Genomic DNA, 19,979 nt, shown 5'->3' with positions numbered 1-19,979 from the left:
GTGTGCGCGAGAGAGAGAGAGAGAGAGAGAGAAGTCAAAGACAAATCCAAATAAGTCATCCAAATGATTAATCAGTTGAGATCAAAGATGGGGAAAATGTCATCCCTTTCTCCACTACAAATGCATTCCCAAATCATTTGTATTTCACATGTTTCCAAAAATCAGTGTGGAATGCTTAACTTCCAACATACATGGCTGTTCTAATGATCATATACAACAAAACAGCAAATGAGAATGTCAATAATTTGGAATTGAGACTGATCCTTTCCACATCAGTGATTGCATTCTGGTTTTTAAAATATTGTATTCTATGTCAGGCTTCATTATTTATACAGTTCTGATAAACACTTTCATTGGTTAGTTGTTTTACAGATGGACAGAGTATATATGGGATTAGATAATACCACAAACAGCAAATATACAGCAGCCACCATTCATTCAATTTGCAGTTGCCCAGAGACTTCCCATAGGATTTTCCAGAGCAAGTGGCTGCCTGCAGGACACCCAAAGGAGGAGGCGCCCTCTGCAGGGCATCTGGGACCTGTACATACAGGGAAAACAACTATATTTATTGAACCAAGTTAGGGAATTGTGAAGAAACAGCACAAAGTCTGAACCAAGAAATGCAAGTAGAAAAATTAAATTGATATTACATGAGATACACAAAGGAGTGAGAGAGAGAGAGAGAGAGAGAGAGAGAGATAAGAGGCAGAAAGAAAATGTTAAAAATCTTCATTGAAGATGTAATTTCTCTAACTAGAATTTAAAGCCAAAAAAACCCCTAGTTTTCAATGGAAGTAATGATCAGCAGTAAGAAAGACATACCACGTCGTTAAAAGGACAGAGATTGGAATGGACATCCTTGATGTCTTTCTGGTGAATTTAGTCCACATCAATAAAATTGTGGAGGGACTTCATCTCATCCAAATTTATTAAACGCCAGTCAGCAAGATGCTTCTTTTATGCAGATCTCATGGCACATCTTAGCTTCCTCACTCATATGCATTCACTGATGCTGTTGTCTAATTTGACTGCAAAGGCTACAAATTGGGACGAAGCACTCAAGAGTCAGGAACTGCATAAACAACAACTGTTTGAAGTGAAAAATAAAAGCAAATTAGTGCAGATGCAGGAATCTAAAGACGAAAATCCTGCAAAGTCTCAGCAGGTGCAACTGCACTTGTGGAGAGAGAATAGAGCTCCAGTTTCAAGTCTGATGACTTTGTCAGAGCAGACACAGTCGGGGGGAGGGTGGTATTTTTAAGAAATAGAAAAATGAAACGAGAAAAATGAAAATTAAAAATACAAAATTAAATCAAATAAATGGAAATGGAGTGGAGGTTGAGGAGAGAGTTCATGCTCTGAAGTTGTTGAACTCGATGTTAATTGCAGAAGGGTGTAAAGGGCCTTATTAGTGCTGTTCCTCCAGTTTGCATTGGGCTTCACAGGAATGGTGCAACAGGCCAAGTACAAACATGTGGACATCAAAGCAGAATGGTGTGTTAAAATGTCAAGTGACAGCAAGGTCTGGGTCCTGCTTGCAAATGAACTGAAGGTGTTCTACAAAGCAGTCACCCCGTTTGCGTTTGGTCTCTCCGATGTAGAGTAGACTGCACTGGGAACAGCAAATGCAATAGACTAGATCAAAGGTGGTGCATGTGAAACACTGCTTCACCTGAAAATGTTTGAAGTGCTTGAGTGATGTGTGGCAAATTGGAATCCACAATCATCAGGATAAACCTTTTTTTTCCCCACATATAATGTTAAGACATTTCAATGACAATGACAAGCACATTTCTTAAAGAAAAATGTCTGTCAATGAACAATAGTGTCAATGTTAGAGTGGTTTTACTGAACTTCTGGCACAGATTGTGCTGTGATGGTTTTGGTTAAAGATGTCCTGGGAATAGAATTTCCCTGGAGAAGTTACCCTTAGAATCATAGAAACCCTCCAGTGCAGAAGGCGGCCATTCTGCCCATCAAGCCTGCTCCAACAATCCTAAATGTGGGTATGCCGGCGTTGGACTGGCGTAAACACAGTAAAAAGTCTGACAACACCAGGTTTTAGTCCAACCGATTTATTTGATAATATACTCACAAGCTTTCGAGGGACACCCTCTTCGTCAGGTGAATGGAGAGTTCTGGCCTCAGACAGAGCATATAAAGCACAGACAGTTTAGAGATTACTGATTAGAATGCGAATCTTTACACCTAACCTGCTGTTCAAGACCTGAAGTGGCTGATAATGTGAATGGAAGGAGCACTGATCACAGTTTAAAGAGATGTGTATTGTCTCCAGACAGTACAGTAAGTGAGGTTTTGCAAACCCAGGCAAGTCACGGGGGTTACAGATAGTGCGACATGAACCCAAGATCCCTGTTGAGACCGTCCTCATGTGTGCGGAACTTGGCTATCAGTCTCTGCTCAGCGACTCTGCGCTGTCGTGTGTCGTGAAGGCCGCCTTGGAGAATGCTTACCCGAAGGTCAGAGGCTGAATGCCCGTGACCACTGAAGTGTTCGCCAACAGGAAGGGAACAGTCTTGCCTGGTGACTGTCGAGCGATGTTCATTCATCCGTTGTCGTAGCGTCTGCATGGTCTCCCCAATGTACCATGCTTCGGGACATCCTTTCTTGCAACGTATCAGGTAGACAATGTTGGCCGAGTTGCAAGAGTATTTACCATGTACCTGGTGGACGGTATTCTCACGTGTGATGATGGTATCCATGTCGATGATCCGGCATGTCTTGCAGAGGTTGCTGTGGCAGGGTTGTGTGGTATTGTGGTTACTGTTCTCCTGAAGGCTGGGTAGTTTGCTGCGAACAATGGTCTGTCTGAGGTTGTGTGGTTGTCTGAAAGCAAGAAGTGGGGGTGTGGGGATAGCCCTGGCGAGATGTTCGTCTTCATCAATGATATGTTGAAGACTCCAGAGAAGATGTCGTAGCTTCTCCGCTCCGGGGAAGTACTGGACGACGAAGGGTACTCTGTCCACTATGTCCTGTGTTTGCCTTCTGAGGAGATCGGTGCGGTTTTTCGCTGTGGCGCATTGGAACTGCCGATCTATGAGTCGAGCACCAGATCCTGTTCTTATGAGGGCATCTTTCAGGGTCTGGAGGTGTCTGTCACGATCCTCCTCATCTGAGCAAATCCTGTGTATACGGAGGGCTTGTCCATAGGGAATAGCTTCTTTAACATGTTTAGGGTGGAAACTGGAGAAGTGGAGCATTGTGAGATTGTCTGTGGGCTTGCGGTACAGTGAGGTGCTGAGGTGACCGTCCTTAATGGAGATGCGTGTGTCCAAGAATGCAGCTGATTCTGGGGAATAGTCCATGGTGAGTCTGATGGTGGGGTGGAATTTGTTGATATCATCATATAGTTGTTTCAGTGATTGTTCACCATGAGGCCAAAGGAAGAAAATGTCATCGTTGCAAGAAAGGATGTCCCGAAGCATGGTACATTGGGGAGACCATGCAGACGCTACGACAACGGATGAATGAACATCGCTCGACAGTCACCAGGCAAGACTGTTCCCTTCCTGTTGGCGAACACTTCAGTGGTCACGGGCATTCAGCCTCTGACCTTTGGGTAAGCATTCTCCAAGGCGGCCTTCATGACACACGACAGCGCAGAGTCGCTGAACAGAGACTGATAGCCAAGTTCCGCACACATGAGGACGGTCTCAACAGGGATCTTGGGTTCATGTCGCACTATCGGTAACCCCCATGACTTGCCTGGGTTTGCAAAACCTCACTTACTGTACTGTCTGGAGACAATACACATCTCTTTAAACTGTGATCAGTGCTCCTTCCACTCACATTATCAGCCACTTCAGGTCTTGAACAGCAGGTTAGGTGTAAAGATTCGCATTCTAATCAGTAATCTCTAAACTGTCTGTGCTTTATATGCTCTGTCTGAGGCCAGAACTCTCCATTCACCTGACGAAGAGGGTGTCCCTCGAAAGCTTGTGAGTATATTATCAAATAAATCGGTTGGACTAAAACCTGGTGTTGTCAGACTTCCAACAATCCTACACAGGCCTTATCCCCATGATCCCATTTGTTTACCCTGCTAATTCCACTGAAGTTATGGGACAATTGTGCATAGCCAATCAACCTAAACTGCACATTGTTGGACTGTGGGAAGAAACCCATGCAGATACAGGGAGAACGTACAAACTCCACATGGACAGTGATCCAAGCTTCAAAATGTTCCATTCACTAACATTACAAGTGGAGAATATTCCTTGAAAACTATCATCCTGCTATTCACGTAACTGACTAATTTCTGAATGTCATGCTACAATTAGGTCGACAGAAAACAGAAGTCGACAGGTGCCTTTAGCTTGTAGCTTTGCATTAAGCTAGAGATCACTGTAACAAGAACAGCACACAAGCAACACCGGAACAGCACTGAAAGCCCAAGAACAAATTATGTTTAGTAGGTTTGCCTCAGCCTTTGAAAATGCCTCTCAGGCAGTTCAACACCTGCCACTTAGAACGCAGCCACTTCAGGGTTCAGTTGGTATACCTTCACAATGTCATCAAGATAGGAGCTAAGAACTGAAGAATGCACAATTCCATGGTTTCTACACCAGCTGTAAAATTGATGTTTTGAAGAAACAAACACAATCATGCTGAATCTATTATTTTTCTAAAAATATTCCATTTTCTACAAAAATCCATTCAGAACAAAAAAAGGTACTCAGGCTCAGTCAAAATTTTCCTTCCACTTCAAAATCTTTCAAACGTAAATAATCTAACTCAGTATTTTATACTGGCACAGGTGAAGCATTGGAAAGAGAATGGTGTTGATTTCCAATTCAGCTGGAGGTCCAGAGTTAACAGTTTGTAATCAGGAAGGCAACATGGTCAAGTTCTGAAATGAACCACAACATCTTGTTCTCAATCAGGTACCTGTACTACTTAGATTACGATTTCACTAAACCAACCCTAATTATGGAGAAGATCGAGACTCAGCAAATTCCAGAATAAGCATTGTTCATGTCACAGCATGGCAGATGTCTGATTGTCAAATTAATCATGAAACGATTGTGCAAGTAGTTAAAACTTGCAAAAATATTGTTGGAAAGCATGAAATTGATCAGGATTTGTGTGTTGTTGATGTTTTCGCTACACTGCAGAAGGAGGCCATTTGGACCATCAAGTCTGCATCAGTTCTGCAAAAGAGCAAGTTACCCAGTCCCACCCCCTGCCCTATCCCAATAGCCCCACATATTTAACCATTAACCTTCCTAAACCTCTGCATCTTGATACACTAAATGGCAATTTAGCATGGCCAATACACCTAACTTTGAACTGAGAGGGGAAACATACACAGACACAGGGAGAATGTGTTGAGTTTGTACAATCACCCAAGACTGGAAGCAAACGAGAATCCCTGGCGCTGTGTTAAGTTTAATTCAGTTTCCCTCCCTAAATCTTATCCTGTGCATTTGTCCTCAAAGACAAAACCTTCACCGTCCCATTCTGCAAATTCTCATCTGCCTTCTAATAAAGGAATGTTTGTGACTTTAGTGACAACTTCCATCACAAAAGTTCCTAGCATCCTCGCAAAACAAAAATAAAATTGTCGTGTGCTGGTAAATGGTTTGAAATATTCCAGCCAAGTTTCAATCATTATGGTTTTGCAACTTAAACAGCACGTTGATAGGCCTTTCATAAATAAAGATACAAAAATTGAATTAAATTACATAGTCACCTGGCTTCCAGGGTTGTGGCAGGTTGCAGTGGGCCAGAAGGTGAGTGGCCTGATGATACCCACTATGTTCATCCACATTAGAACATTAATCTTAACAGTTCTTTAACGATACAAAGTCTTCAACCTTAAAGCTTTTATCAACTATCTTTTGAACAACCGGATTTAATTTTCTCCAGCTTGAACGGAAGCAAAATCATATGCACCATAGTAGGCACAGCAATACAGTAACTGAAGCACTTGACAGAATCCCTACAGCGCAAACAGGAGGCTATTCAGCCCACTGAGCCTGCACCCATACCCGATCTGCATAACCCCGTGCACTTACCCTAATCCCCGAGGAGCAATTTTGCATCGTCAACCAACCTAATCCACACATCTTTAGATGTGGGAGGAAACCCACGCTGCCATGGATTTATGTGCAAACATAAGAAATAGGAGCAGGAGTAGGCCATCTAGCCCTTCGAGCCTGCCCCGCCATTCAATAAGATCATGGCAGATCTGAAGTGGCTCAGTTCCACTTTCCCGCCTTCTCCCCATAACCCTTAATCCCCTTGCCTACCAAAAACCTATCTACCCGCGTCTTAAATATATTTACCGAGGCAGCCTCCACCACTTCAACAGTCAGAGAATTCCAGAGATTCACCATCATCCAAGTTTTGACAAACCCCACCATCATCCAAGTTTGGAACTGAGCCCCGGTCTTTGAGAGGCAGCACTGCTAACTATTGCAGCACTGTGCTACTTACAAGTTAATTAGAACATAAGAAATAGGAGGAGTAGGCCATCTAGCCCTTCGAGCCTGCCCCACCATTCAATAAGATCATGGCTGATCTGAAGTAGATCAGTTCCACTTTCCTGCTTTCTCCCCATAACCCTTAATTCCCCTATCTACCCGTGACTTAAATATATTCAGCGAGGTAGCCTCCACCACTTCAACAGGCAGAGAATTCCAGAGATTCACCACCCTTTGAATGAAGAAGTTCCTCCTCAACTCCGATCTAAACTGTCCCCCCTTATCTTGAGGTTGTGCCCTCTAGTACTGCTATCCTTTCTAAGCAGAAAGGGTAGAGGTAGAGAGATTCTATCTATCCCCTTCATTATCTTATATGTCTCTAAGATCCCCCCTCAGCCTTCTAAACTCTAACGAGTACAGACCCAGTCCATTCATTCTCTCTTCATACGCTAGCCCCCTCATCTCCGGTATCAGCCTAAAAGACATAATCAGCCTAATTAGACATAGTGTAAGAACAAAATGAGAAATTTAGGATATGATGGTGCATAACCACAGAAATAATTAAACGTGTCCAAATGCCAGTTGGATATCTAGAAATAACCCTTCCTTGAAATGTTTATAAACATACTAAGGCACAGACCTCATGAGGTTCACATGCACAAAAATCTGAACACCACATCCAAAATGACCGAGAGGTATTACATCTGACACATGCACCCATTGGTCCTTACAAGACCAAGTTAAGCTGATATCTATTTGGCGAAGGTGGAAATTTTAGCTTCAGTAAATTAATGTAACATTTCCAGATATACTGTTACAATTTGTTTTGCAATGTACACACATTTCAGATTGCACATCTACACCATCTGCTTTTAGTGCCCTGCCATTTTTTTAAAAAAAATCAGTTTGGTGAGGGGCAAGCAAAGAAGTAGATAAGAGGGACCAAAAGGCAAAAAGATAAAGAAAGCAAAGACTCAAATTGTAAGCTGACCAAAACTATAGCTATTTATACTCCATCCTTGAAACCATCACACCTGCATTGCTTCAAAAGGGTCGCAGAAACTTGATTACATGTTTAAACAGATATCACACAAGATTTGAGAGAAGCTTGCTAATTTGACTTATACTCACTACAAATACTAACTGTTGGGCAATCAAAAACAATTGCTAATAAACTAAGTTTCCATCCATTGTGTACCATGAAAAAAAATACAATTACAAAGACTAAATTATGAGTTTTAGGCTGAATATTTAAGAATAGTAACCAGAGTTTACAATATCCTAATGGGAAATTATGCTTTCCCCCCTCTATTAATATTAGAATTTTCTAAATTAAGAAACTAATCCGACACTTTACAATTACAGTAAGAATGACAATTTCTGGCAATTTGTAAAAAATCTTTTTAATCAAAGTTTGTTGGACATAGCAAAGATCCATCTAATCAGTTTTGAAACACACAATATGGATGTGCAAAGTTTAGCTTTACAAAATAGTCAGTTACTTACACAGCATATTCCCTGCATAAAACGTCTCCAAACTCTTTTGAAGATTCTAAGAAAAGAATTTCCTATTGGGACAACAGTTTAGACAGTGATTGAAGGTTGTAGCAAAATTTTGGGTTTTGAGAAAGCTTTTTTAAAAAAGATGGGTTTTGGACAGGTGCTCCAAGTAACCCCGCTTAGGCAATTCAAAACTTCAAAACTTGCCTCACACACTGGTGTCCCATTTAGTCGAGTCACCCTCAGAATCATGAAACAGTCAACATTTGGATGACTGCTATAATTGCTGTCCACAAGAACAATCAAGCTCAATGCGTGAAAGAACAGCAATGGAGTAAAATACAGTCAAGATCAAACCACTATCTGCTGCGCAAATTCACCCAGACTGAGGTTATGCGAACATGAAATGGCACTCCAGAGTGCAGAAACTGGAAGGATCACCAGCACATTATATATAAATATGCATCAGTCCACTGTATGGACTAAAAAAGTGCCACCCAACAAACAGAAATAAGGTAAGCCACTGAACCCATTCCAACTCATCTATTCAGAAAAAAAATTACTCCCCCACAATAAAATCCAGCATTTATCATTGCAAGATTCCATTCCAAAAGACAAATCCAATTTAAGCATTAATCACTGTACAAAGAACTTCATGATACCAGTCCTATATTTATCTTTTGCAAGTTTTAACTTATAACCACCTTTTTACACTATTTAATTTGAAACAGTGATTCAAATTTGGCTTTTTTATATCATTTTTCACGCATGCACTTTCAAGACGTCTTCTCCCAGCTTTTCCAGGGTGAAATAGCCCACATTTCTTCAGAATTTCCTGATGATTCTTATTTATATTAGAGGACAGTATACTTGGATCACCTCTGTACTGCCTTCAGGCTTAATTGTCTCCCCAACATCATGCTAAGTAACCAAGCTATGATCTGCCCAAAACAGTTCACACTCTAAACCTAATATTCTACATTTTAGCTATATAATTCTGCATTCGACTTATTGTTATCAATGTATAGTAACAGTTAACTAATTTACTGTAATTACTATCAGGGATAAGATGTGAAGTTGCCAGCATTGGACTGGGGCAGGCAGTCAGTAGTCTCATAACACCAGGTTTATTTGGCAGCACGAGCTTTTGGAGCATTGCCCCTTCATCAGGGGCGTGCAGGATTTGTTTCACCAACAGGGCACATATCGACAAACTCAGTTACAAGATAATTGTTGGAATGCGAGTCTTAACAGGTAATCAAGTCTTCACAGGTGCAAACGTGAGTGGAGAGAGGGTGAAGCAAGGTTAGAGGTCATTGTCTCCAGCCAGGATAGTTAGTGAGATTTTGCAAGCCCAGGCAAGTCGTGGGGGTTACAGATAGTGTGACATGAACCCCAAAATCCTCGTTGAGGCTGTCTTCACATGTGCGGAACTTGGCTATCAGTTTCTTCTCAATGATTCTGTGTTGTCCTGTGTCATGAAGGCTGCCTTGGGGAATGCTTAGCCAAAGATCTCTTCAACCTGTGCTTAACTATCTCTCCGTTCACTTTGTCTGCACCTGTAAAGACTTGATAATGGTTGGAATGCAAGCCAGGTTATCTTGCAATTGATTTTGTGTCTATGCATGCCTTGCTTGTGAAACAAATCCTGCACTCACCTAATGAAGGGGCAGCACTCTGAAAGCTTGTGCTACCAACTAAACTGTTGGACTTTAACGTGGTGTTGAGAGACTACTTAATACATGGGACAAGAGCACATGGAGTTGGGTCACAGATCCGCCATGATCTCGCTGAATAGTGGAAGAGGCCCAAGGGGCTAAATTACCTCTTCCTTTTTCTATAATTCTGGAGACCTTCCCCCCCCCAAATAATATTTTATATTTATCCATATTTATTTCACCTGTTGCTGTGTTTCGCCAACTTTATTCTGAATGACCCTGGTAACTTCTTCAAATTTAACTTTTGCCACATCTATAGCTGCCTGCCTATCGGCCAGTTTGGTGTTAAATATGAATGACCAGTTTTACCTTCAGTTTTTAAAACCAAATCAAAGTTGTTACATTAAATTATAAATACAAGAACATCAATCCTTGAAGCGTTCCACTTCGAATTTCCCTCACCCTGACATCAAACCATGGGCAACAAACATGGCTTTCTATCGCTCAGGAAATCCTTTACCCATTTGAGGATTTACCGTGAAACCTCACTATTTTAACCTGTCAGCTTTTTGTGCAAAGATTTTCAGAAGTGTCGCCCCACTTGGGAAATTCCTTTTCAAAACAAATTTATCCTTAAAAAGGATCTTCCCCTTCTTACGGTATGCAGGCCACTACTTGCCAGGTTCGTGTCTGCCCATTGCTCCTCAACTTGAATCCTGATAAATAAATTCATTATTTCATTGAGTATTGATGCAATTTGGCTCTATTAGGAAAGATGGAGTGGAAGATGGCGAAGCCTCTTCCACTTCAATTGGCTCCAGTTTCTACTTTCCATCTCACCCGAAACAGTCTAAACAGTGAACACTACCTAATTAATGTTCAAAATGTGGTTTCTTCTAGTCCTGTTTCTAAAGGTGGTGGTTCAAAGTAAACATTTCCCTAAAATAACAAATGGCCAGCCAATAAATTACCTGCATTAAGTTGTTTAGATACATGAAATTGCAGATGCAATTTATTACATCTTAATATTCCATTTTAATATGGTCATATTTCTGAGATCACTATTATCCTATTTGTTTTTGCAGATTACAAAAGAGTTTTAGAAATACATGTCATTCAATGCGAAATTATGAGCTTCAACCCCAACTGTCCTTTAACCTATGTCAGGTGAAACTAATGGCAGGCTTAAATTAAAGGCACATCAACTATTGTAGCAAACCTCATTCTTCTGCAATACCAGAATGCAAGGGTGAGGTTGACACTGGAAAATTAAGCAAAAGTGACCTTTCCTAAAAAGATTAAGCTAAGCCTACCCATCCAGTGATTGATGCTACTTGCTATGTAAATCACACAAATACAAGTGGCACAAGAGATTGCATCCAATTTCAGCCCAAGTGCTTCCAAGTTTGTAATTTTGACCTACGAATATTAAATTTACAGTTTAAAAAACATCTTAAGATAATACTTCAATGCATTTTCCTTTGGTAAAGAAAACATCCACATTGTTCATACACTCATCTGGTGTTAATTAAGGAAAATAAAGCCATTAGCTGTTGGAAAGTGAAGTTCTTCTTCCAAAAATTAATTCTAAATATTAGAAAATAACTTTTTTAATGTATTATAGAAAAGCTACTAATCTCTGTTCAAAATACACAAGCAGCAGCTACATATCTAAAGCTGAAGTGAATAATGTTAGTTACTAACTGGATACTAATTTTGTAATGAAGTATGACTTATTCAAAGAGATTTTAATTCAGAGCAAGCTTCAGAGTTTTGAATCATAGAACTCACTGCTTAAAATTGTGTTTGTTCAAATAAAAAGACACTGACAGACATAAGATAGCAAATATCAACAAAATGCAATTTTGAATAAACATGTTTAGCGTATGTCAGGTTGTCAGTTTATTGAACCCTGGTCACTTTCAAGATTTCAAGCTTGTCAGTACTGAAGACCCAAATATCTTAAATATTAAATACTGAGTATTTCAAACTCAGATTTAGCAGTTGAAAATATTTTTTGCCTACGAGTCTGGGAGCAACATGCAATCATGCCCAGAAACCATGACCTCAAACATACCAGTTTTATCATAGCCATATAAATTGCTACTTTGAGCATGTGCTTTGCTTACAAGAGCTTAGATTCAGAGCGATGCATTTTGAGGCAGGTTATGGGGGCTGCAGAAGGTTACAGGGACAAGGAAAGGGGAGGAGGCCACGAAGGATTGAAACACAACAATTAAAAATTTAAATCTGAAGCACTGGGGTCAATTGAGTGTTGGAATGGGAATTGCCAGCATACGGGCAACAGAATTTTGATTCGTTGAATTTTATGCAGGATGGAGCAGAAGTAGACAATGCTATGAAGGAAAAAGAAACAAGTCATCCTTATGACTGAAAGGATCTCAGGTTGCAAACTCAATTCAGAGTCAGACAGGACACCAGTAGTGAACATCCATATTCAACTTGAGACAGGTCAGGGGAATTAGCAGGGTTACGAAGAAAGGGTGCTTGTTGTTAGTGCACGCTCAATAGGCTGAATGGCCTCCTCCTGCACTGTCAGATCTCTATGATTCTACAGTGCTTTTTAGCTAAAGAGAATTAGAGTCCAGCCAAGGCTGATCACCGAATGACATTTGTGGGTCCACACACTCCAATAATTTCTACATTAGAGCAAAATAACAGTATAGCACAGGACCAGGCCCTTCAGCCCAAGCCTGTGCCAATCATGTTGCCCTATCAAGACCAACTACCTGTATCCTTCTATTCTGTGCCTAACCATGTGTTTATCCAGCTAAGTCTTAAATGTCATGAACATGTCAGCCTCAACCACCTCACTTGGCAGGGCATTCCAGGCCCCCACCACCTTCTGTGTAAAACTTTTTACATCGCCACTGAACCGTTTCCCCCCTGCCTTTAACTCGAACCTGTGCTCCCGTGTAATTGTCATTTCTGCCCTAAGAAAAAGCTTCCAACTGTTCACCTTATCTTTGCTCTTCAGAATTTTATAAATTTCTAGCGGGTCACCCCTCAGCCTCCTCCTTTCCAGGGAGAACAATCCCAGTTTATCCAATCTCTCCTCACAGCCAATACCAGGCAACATCTTAGTTAAATCCTTTCCGTATTCCTCCAAAACATCCACGTCTTTCTCTCATGTGGCAACCAGAATTAGACACAGTATTCTAAATGTTGCCTAACCAACATTTTATATAACTGTAACACAATTTGCCTACTTTTATACTTAACGCCCCAACCCATGAAGGCATACTATATGCTTTCTTCATCACCTTTTCCACCGTGCTGCTGCTTTTCTGTGGGCTTGTACTCCCAGATCTCTGTGTCTACGCTCCTGATGGTTCTACCATTTACTTTATAGCTCCCACCTGAATTGGATCTACCAAACGCATCACCTCGCATTTGTCCAGATTAAATTCCATCTGCCATTTCTCCACCCTATCTTCCAGTCCATCTTTATCCTGCTGTATTCTCTGACAATCTTCATCACTATCCGCAAGTCCTGCAATCTTACTATCATCTGCAAACTTGCTAATCAACTACATTTTCTTCCAAGTTATTTATATACATTACAAACAACAGAGGTCCTAGTACTGATCCCTGTGGAACACTACTAATTACAGACTTCCATTCAGGAAAACACCCTTCCACCTTCTATGGCCAAGCTAGTTCACCATTGATCCCGTGTGATTTGACTTATTGCACAGACTGCCACGAGGGGCCACGTCAAATACTTTATCAAAGTCCATGTAGACAACATCCAAGGCCCTTCCCTCACCAAAAACTCAATCAAGTTAGCGAGACATGACCTCCCTCATATAAAACGACATATTTTGCATCGTAAAATAAAACCCTGAAGGCTGCCCTCTTCATTGCCCAGTGAATCAGAAGACCAAAGAGGTCCCAAGTGCTATTTATTATTCATTATATGATATATTAATATCAGCACAAAGCAAACTGCTGCACTACAATTATGTTGGATGCTCTCTATTTCATATTCTTCAGTGAAAAATACAACCACACAAACTGTCCCTTGATTGCCCAGCATTAAGTTCATATCAAGTGATTCGCAGTTCTTAGTATTAACTTTCTAGGTTACATTTGCCTGGATGCTTGGGTTATCAGCTCCAAGCACTAGTTGAGGGGGTTGAGCTACGAGGAGAGGCTGAATAAACTAGGCTTGTACTCGTTAGAGTTTAGAAGAATGAGGGGAGATCTCATTGAGACGTGTAAGATGATGAATGGGATGGATAGGATAGAGGTGGAGAGACTCTTCCCGCTCAGAAAGGACAGTAGGACTAGGGGGCACAGCCTCAAGATAAAGTGGGGCAGTTTAGAATGGAGTTGAGGAGGAACTTCTTCACTCAAAGGGTGGTGAATCTCTGGAATTCTCTGCCCGTTGAAGTGGTGGAGGCTGCCTCGCTAAATATTTTTAAGACGCGGGTTGATGGGTTTTTGATAAGCGAGGGGATTAAGGGTTATGGGGGAGGGAGAGGGCGGGAATGTGGAACTGAGCCACGACAGATCAGCCATGATCTTATTGAATGGCGGGGCAGGCTCGAAGGGCTAGATGGCCTACTCCTGCTCCTATTTCTTATGTTCTTATCATCTTTGTCTAGCCCTGAAAACAAACATCCAACTTGAAGAACAGGAAATAGAGGCATAAGAGTTGGAAAAGCAACACACCTTATTGACGTGCCTTTTCCTTGGTGCTATCATTGCCTGCTCTGCCCTCCTGTCACTGGTGGCTCCAAACATTTCAGGACAACTTAACACAGACAGAGATTTGAAAGCACAAATCTTCATCCTTTCTCTTTACCTTTGAGCCTAGGAACTATGTGTCTTATTTTCGGGGGCAAACGGCAGGTGGATGAGCACCCTTTGCACTTTTCTTTACAGGTAGACATTTCACACTCCTGTTGCAAAAACCTTGCGAATATCTCAAAGCTCTACTGAACAGCAAATTCCACTGCAAATGGTACCTGATCCAAGTTAAAATAATTGCATTGCTAAAAACAGTTGGATTATTTTTTAAAATTGGTGCAAAATTGTCAACAGGACTGAACGAAAACTGAGCAGCAATAAGAAATGACAGAAGGAATGTGAGGAGAATTACATTTAAAAGCCAAACAATGGTATAACATGTTTTCTTAAATCAATGTTCAACTCTGGATCATAATTAACATTCAAACAATCCACAAAAGCTAATTTTTGTTCAACTGCCATTTGTTTCTTTTGCACAACCTTTCTTCTTTATAGTCTTTTTTTGGAAGTTTTGGACATACATTAGTACAAAGTGTATTCCAGGACAGAAAAATACAACTGAAAATGGACACAAAGTTAACCTTAAAACTTAGTTTAAAAAAAATCAAATCTGAAGCTCGTCTCATCATTTTGGAATAGATGATCTATTTCTACATCAACTTTATATTAGAAACATCCAAAATCAATCTTAGCCAAATTTAACTCAATAAGCAGTCTCATTTCAACCTATGAGTTCAATATTAATTAAAAATGCAACTCAACAGAATGACATTTGAAAAAATTATAACCTCAGATTCGCAACCAAAGCCGACAGTCCCAAAAGTATTTTTTTGATTTGTCACAACTATTAGTATACAGTGAAAAGTACTGTTTCTTTGTGTGCTATACAGCAAAGCATACCGTTCATAGAGAAAGAAACAAGGGAGTGCAGAAAGTAGTATTACAGTCATGGCTGGGGAATAGAAAAAGATCAAATTAATGCGAGTAAGTCCATTCAAAAGGTTGGTGGCAGCAGGGAAGAAGCTGTTCTTGAGTCAGCTGGTATGTGTCCTTAGACTTTAACTTTTTCCCAATGGAAGAAGATGGGACACAATACGTCCGGGGTGCATGGGTCCTTAATTACGCTGGCTGCTTTTCCCATTATAAACAGAGTCAATGGATGGGAGGCAGGTTGGAGTGATAGACTGGACTTCTACACTTTGCTACATTTTCAGCACTTGCTACTTTGAAATAAAGACCGAACCAATTCTGAATTTCAATTGTCGACTTAAAGAACATAAGTAGTAGGAGCAGGAGTAGGCCATCTAGCCCTTTGAGCCTGCCCCGCCATTCAATAAGATCATGGCTGATCTGTCATGGCTCAGTTCCACATTCCCGCCCTCTCTCCCCCCCATAACCCTTAATCCCCTCTCTTATCAAAAACCCATCAACCCGCGTCTTAAAAATATTTAGCGAGGCAGCCTCCACCACTTCAACGGGCAGAGAATTCCAGAGATTAACCACCCTTTGAGTGAAGAAATTCTTCCTCAACTCTGTTCTAAACCGCCCCCCCTTTATCTTGAGGCTGTGCCCCCTAGTCCTACTGTCCTTTCTGAGCGGGAAGAGTCTCTCCACCTCTATCCTATCCATCCCATTCATCATCTTATACGTCTCAATGAGATCTCCCCTCATTCTTCTAAACTCTAACGAGTACAAGCCTAGTTTATCCAGCCTCTCCTCATAGCTCAACCCCTTCAACTCCGGCATCAGCCTAGTAAACCTCCTCTGCACTCCCTCCAAGGCCAAAATATCATTGTGTGAGTACGGCGCCCAAAACTGCACACAGTACTCCAGCTGCAGCCTCACCAATGCCCTATACAGCCGCAGCAAGACCTCCCTACTTTTATATTCAATCCCCCTCGCTATGAAGGCCAGCATCCCATTCGCCTTCCTGACCACCTGCTGCACCTGCAGGCTGGGTTTTTGCGACTCATGCACAAGGACCCCGAGGTCCCTCTGCACCGTCGCCTGCTGCAGTTTTTCGCCACGTAAGTAATAGTCCTTCTTACCATTATTCCTACCAAAGTGGACCACCTCGCACTTGCCAACATTAAATTCCATTTGCCAGTTCCTGGCCCATTTGCCCAGCCTATCTAGATCCTTCTGCAGACTCTCCACACCCTCCGCGCAATTTGCCGTTCCACCAATCTTGGTGTCATCAGCAAAGTTAAGATTAATTATTATTTTGCTTCCCCAGAATTAGTGTATTTTTCCTACATGAGGATTGTGATCCTACTCTCCTCATTGGTATTTGTAACAGCAAATTCAAAAATAATATTAGCAATTCATCTCCATAAACTACAGCTGAATTAGTTGGCATAACACAAGCATGGCAATGTAACCTCAGCCTGGTTTGTATTTTGTTTTAAGAAATTTTATTTATTTTCTAAATTATTTGTAGAATTGTCACCTAATCTTACTTAAAATTTAGTTCCTTCATAACAAAGAAAATAAGAGCCTGAGGAGGCCATTCAGCCCTTCAAGCAATCTCCACCATTCATCAAGATCATCCAACTGAAGAGCCTGATCCTGCATTCTCTCTCCCCCACCCTCATTTATTTCCCAAAAAACATTAAACTAATCTTATTTCTTTCCTCTTTTCTCAACTTGTCTTCAAAATGTTAACACTTTTCTAGCGTATGATTCTGTTGCAATACAAATCAGAGGCTGGAAATTCTGCAGCAACTTACTTTGACTCTGCAAGGCCTGAACACCCATAAGACAGGATTGTGATGAAATACTCTCCACTGCCGAGTGCAGTTTCAACAACATTTGAATCTCAACATCATCACTGACGAGCATGACCTTAAACATTCAATTACTCAACCATCAACACACTTTATGGCTGCAGTCTGTACCATATACAAAATGGCGTGTCAGTTAAGTGGATTAGCCATGGTAAATGCGCAGGATTAGCCTGGGTAAGATGCTCTTTTGGACAGTTGGTGCAATTTTGATGGACTGAATGGCCTCTTTCAACACTAGGTATTCTCTTCTAACTTACCAAGGCTCCTCTGACAGTACAACTTCCACAAACACAACCTCCACCCTCTAAGATGATGCAAGAGAACAGATCTACCTGCAAGTTACCCAAGTAACTTGATTTGGAACTAAACTGCCATTCATTCACTGTCCTAGAGTCATAATCCTAGAATACACTCCCGGACACACTGTGCATGCACCCACACCACATGGACTGCAAAAGCTCAAGGAAGCTCACAACCACATTCTCAAAGGCAATTAGGGATATGCGATAAACAAATACTAGACTTGCCAGCAACACACACATATCCCTTATGCAATCTTTTAAAAGAGGTTAACAGTGTCACATTTAATTATTCAGCCTGCAACCATACTCTCCAAGAAATCAAAGCAGGAATATTGTCCAATTTTCAACCAAGTTACCCAAAATACGAACACTTGTACTGGCCCCCACCTGTCTCCGGCAAAGAATAAGAACTTGCATTACGTTCTGCAACATGATAAGGTACTTCGTGGGACAGTGAACAAAATTTTACAACTGGTCATGAGGTCAGTCACAGCACAAACCAAGGATTTTCTGAATCTGTGCCTCAACAATTTGTAAGCCAAAATATCACAATCTGTAACTTCTCTTATCTCTCAGGATTCTTATGGCACAGGACGCCATTTGGACCCTTGTGCCTGCATTGGCTCTTCAAATGAAGATGATTTAGTGTCATTCTCCTGGATATTGTTCCTATTCAAATAATCATCCAATGCCCTCTTGAATGACTCGAATGAAGCTGGCCCCCACCACATTTCCAAGTAGTGCATTCTTGAACCAAACCACTTTGTGAAAAAGTTCTCACGTCACATTTGCTTCTTCTGACAAATCACTTTAAATCTGTGCTCTTTTATTCTTGATCCTCTTACAAGCACAAACAATTTCTCCTTATTTTTCCAGTCCCCAACAAGTTATTAAATTGAATTTTTTTTAATTTGTAATGTTTGAAGCAAATTCTATTTATCCATGTGTCCCAGCCCCAAAATTACAATATCTTGAATAAGTAACCCAAATTCCTAGCCCATACTGACTATACATCTTCAGATATATGTGCATATCCACCTTCCCCCTCAAAAAAAAGCTATTTTATTTTTAGACAACTGTCGCCTTTCAAGGGAGGAAAAAAAATCATTTCTGGATTAATCCAACAATACATCCGGCGTTACTGAAATTATTTTGATGTGTATTAGACAACTCAAATGAGGAACATTAAGTGTTGATGTTAATCTTTTAAAACACAATCTACAAAAAAAGACAAGACGACTTGTAATTGAGGTGCTCCAGATTCCTAAGTTCACTGGCAACGCGTATGAACTCAGCAGAGTACGAAGCGTAGATCACCAAAATAAACAAACAATAAAGAAAGTAATACAAAAATACGTAACGGTACTCAAATAAGTCATCAAAAATAGTTACGGCAATTTGCAATACTTTACAATTTATTCTGGAGAAATCGTGCGTCAAAATGACTAATCCCTTTTTTCTTGCAAATCTTAACTTCATACTTTAGATATAAATGGTTCTAAAAAGCGCAACTATCATAAAAAGAATAAACGCACGCATGGTTTCTGCTTTCATACTATACAAGTTGTATGAGGATGTAAGAAACAGGTCAGTAAAGTGTGTGAGAGATTTTAAGCGCCCACAATGCAAGGAAAGAGCTATTTCCCCACGGGTGGGCGGGCGAAACACCAGAGGCGACATGAAGAGCAGCATTGAGCTCAGCTCGCCCCGACCCCCGGGCTCACTCTTCGCCTTTCCATTTCCTGCTGGCGGCGGCTTTCGAGAAATAACCTTCGCCACCGCGACGGGAAAAAAAAAATCAAACCCGCACAGTGCGATGCGATCCGGAGAGGAGAGCGTCGATGTGACAGATGGCAAATAAGGCGGGTGAAGGAAGGGCTGGTGAGCAGGGCCAGCCGGCTGGCCCGCCCCGGAGGCCTCGCCTTCAATCCCGCCGCCCCGCTCTCGGTGAAGCCACAAGCAGCAAACATGGCGCCGGCGCTCAAGCCGCCCACCCTGCAGGCCACAGCCTCCTCGAGCCGCCGCCGCAGGCCGCAACCTCCCCGAGCCGCGGCTCCCGCGCCGCCCCACATTCCACTCATCAGTACTCGTCAGATAGAGTGACTCACCAGTCGGTGCTCCGCGGCCTGAAAGCAGCAAACTCTCAGCAACCATCCGCCGCCATTATTATGATTTTTTTTGCCGCTGCAGCAGCTGCGCACTGGGGACCTCCCGGAGCATCATGGGTAACAGGCAGCCCCCAGCGCGCGCGCCAAGGTTCTCCCCCAACTGGGGTGCAGCTGGTACTGGGACCTGGAGCTGCACTGGAACCTGGGGCTTCACTGGGACCTGGAGTTTCACTGGGTACTGAGGCTTCACTGGGCACTGGAGTTGCACTGGGCACAGGGGCTGCACTGGAACCTGGGACTCTACTGGGCACTGGGACTGCATGGAACCTGGAGCTGCACTGTGCACCAGAACTGCACTGGGACCTAGGGCTGCACTAGGACCTGGAGCTGCACAGGGGCC

The 19,979-nt window shown here is 41.8% G+C and overlaps 1 protein-coding gene across 3 annotated transcripts in view; it reads right to left on the bottom strand.

The window, feature by feature from the left end:
* Positions 1 to 19,731, bottom strand: part of znf280d (zinc finger protein 280D) — a 116,256-nt gene extending 96,525 nt beyond the window's left edge. For 2 of the 3 annotated variants that reach the window (XM_080214377.1, XM_080214381.1), the window contains exon 1: positions 19,580 to 19,731. The gene's annotated coding sequence lies outside the window, so the exon portion shown is untranslated. The remainder of the gene's footprint in view (positions 1 to 19,579) is intronic. The other variant, XM_080214378.1, reaches the window with a different exon arrangement.
* Positions 19,732 to 19,979: the final 248 nt, after the last annotated feature.

Source organism: Carcharhinus amblyrhynchos, chromosome 28, assembly GCF_965287045.1.
Source record: "Carcharhinus amblyrhynchos chromosome 28, sCarAmb.v2.hapA, whole genome shotgun sequence".
NCBI classification, from domain to species: domain Eukaryota; kingdom Metazoa; phylum Chordata; class Chondrichthyes; order Carcharhiniformes; family Carcharhinidae; genus Carcharhinus; species Carcharhinus amblyrhynchos.
The sequence above is the reverse complement of the archived record's forward strand: the minus strand, read 5'-3'. Positions and strand labels throughout refer to the sequence as shown.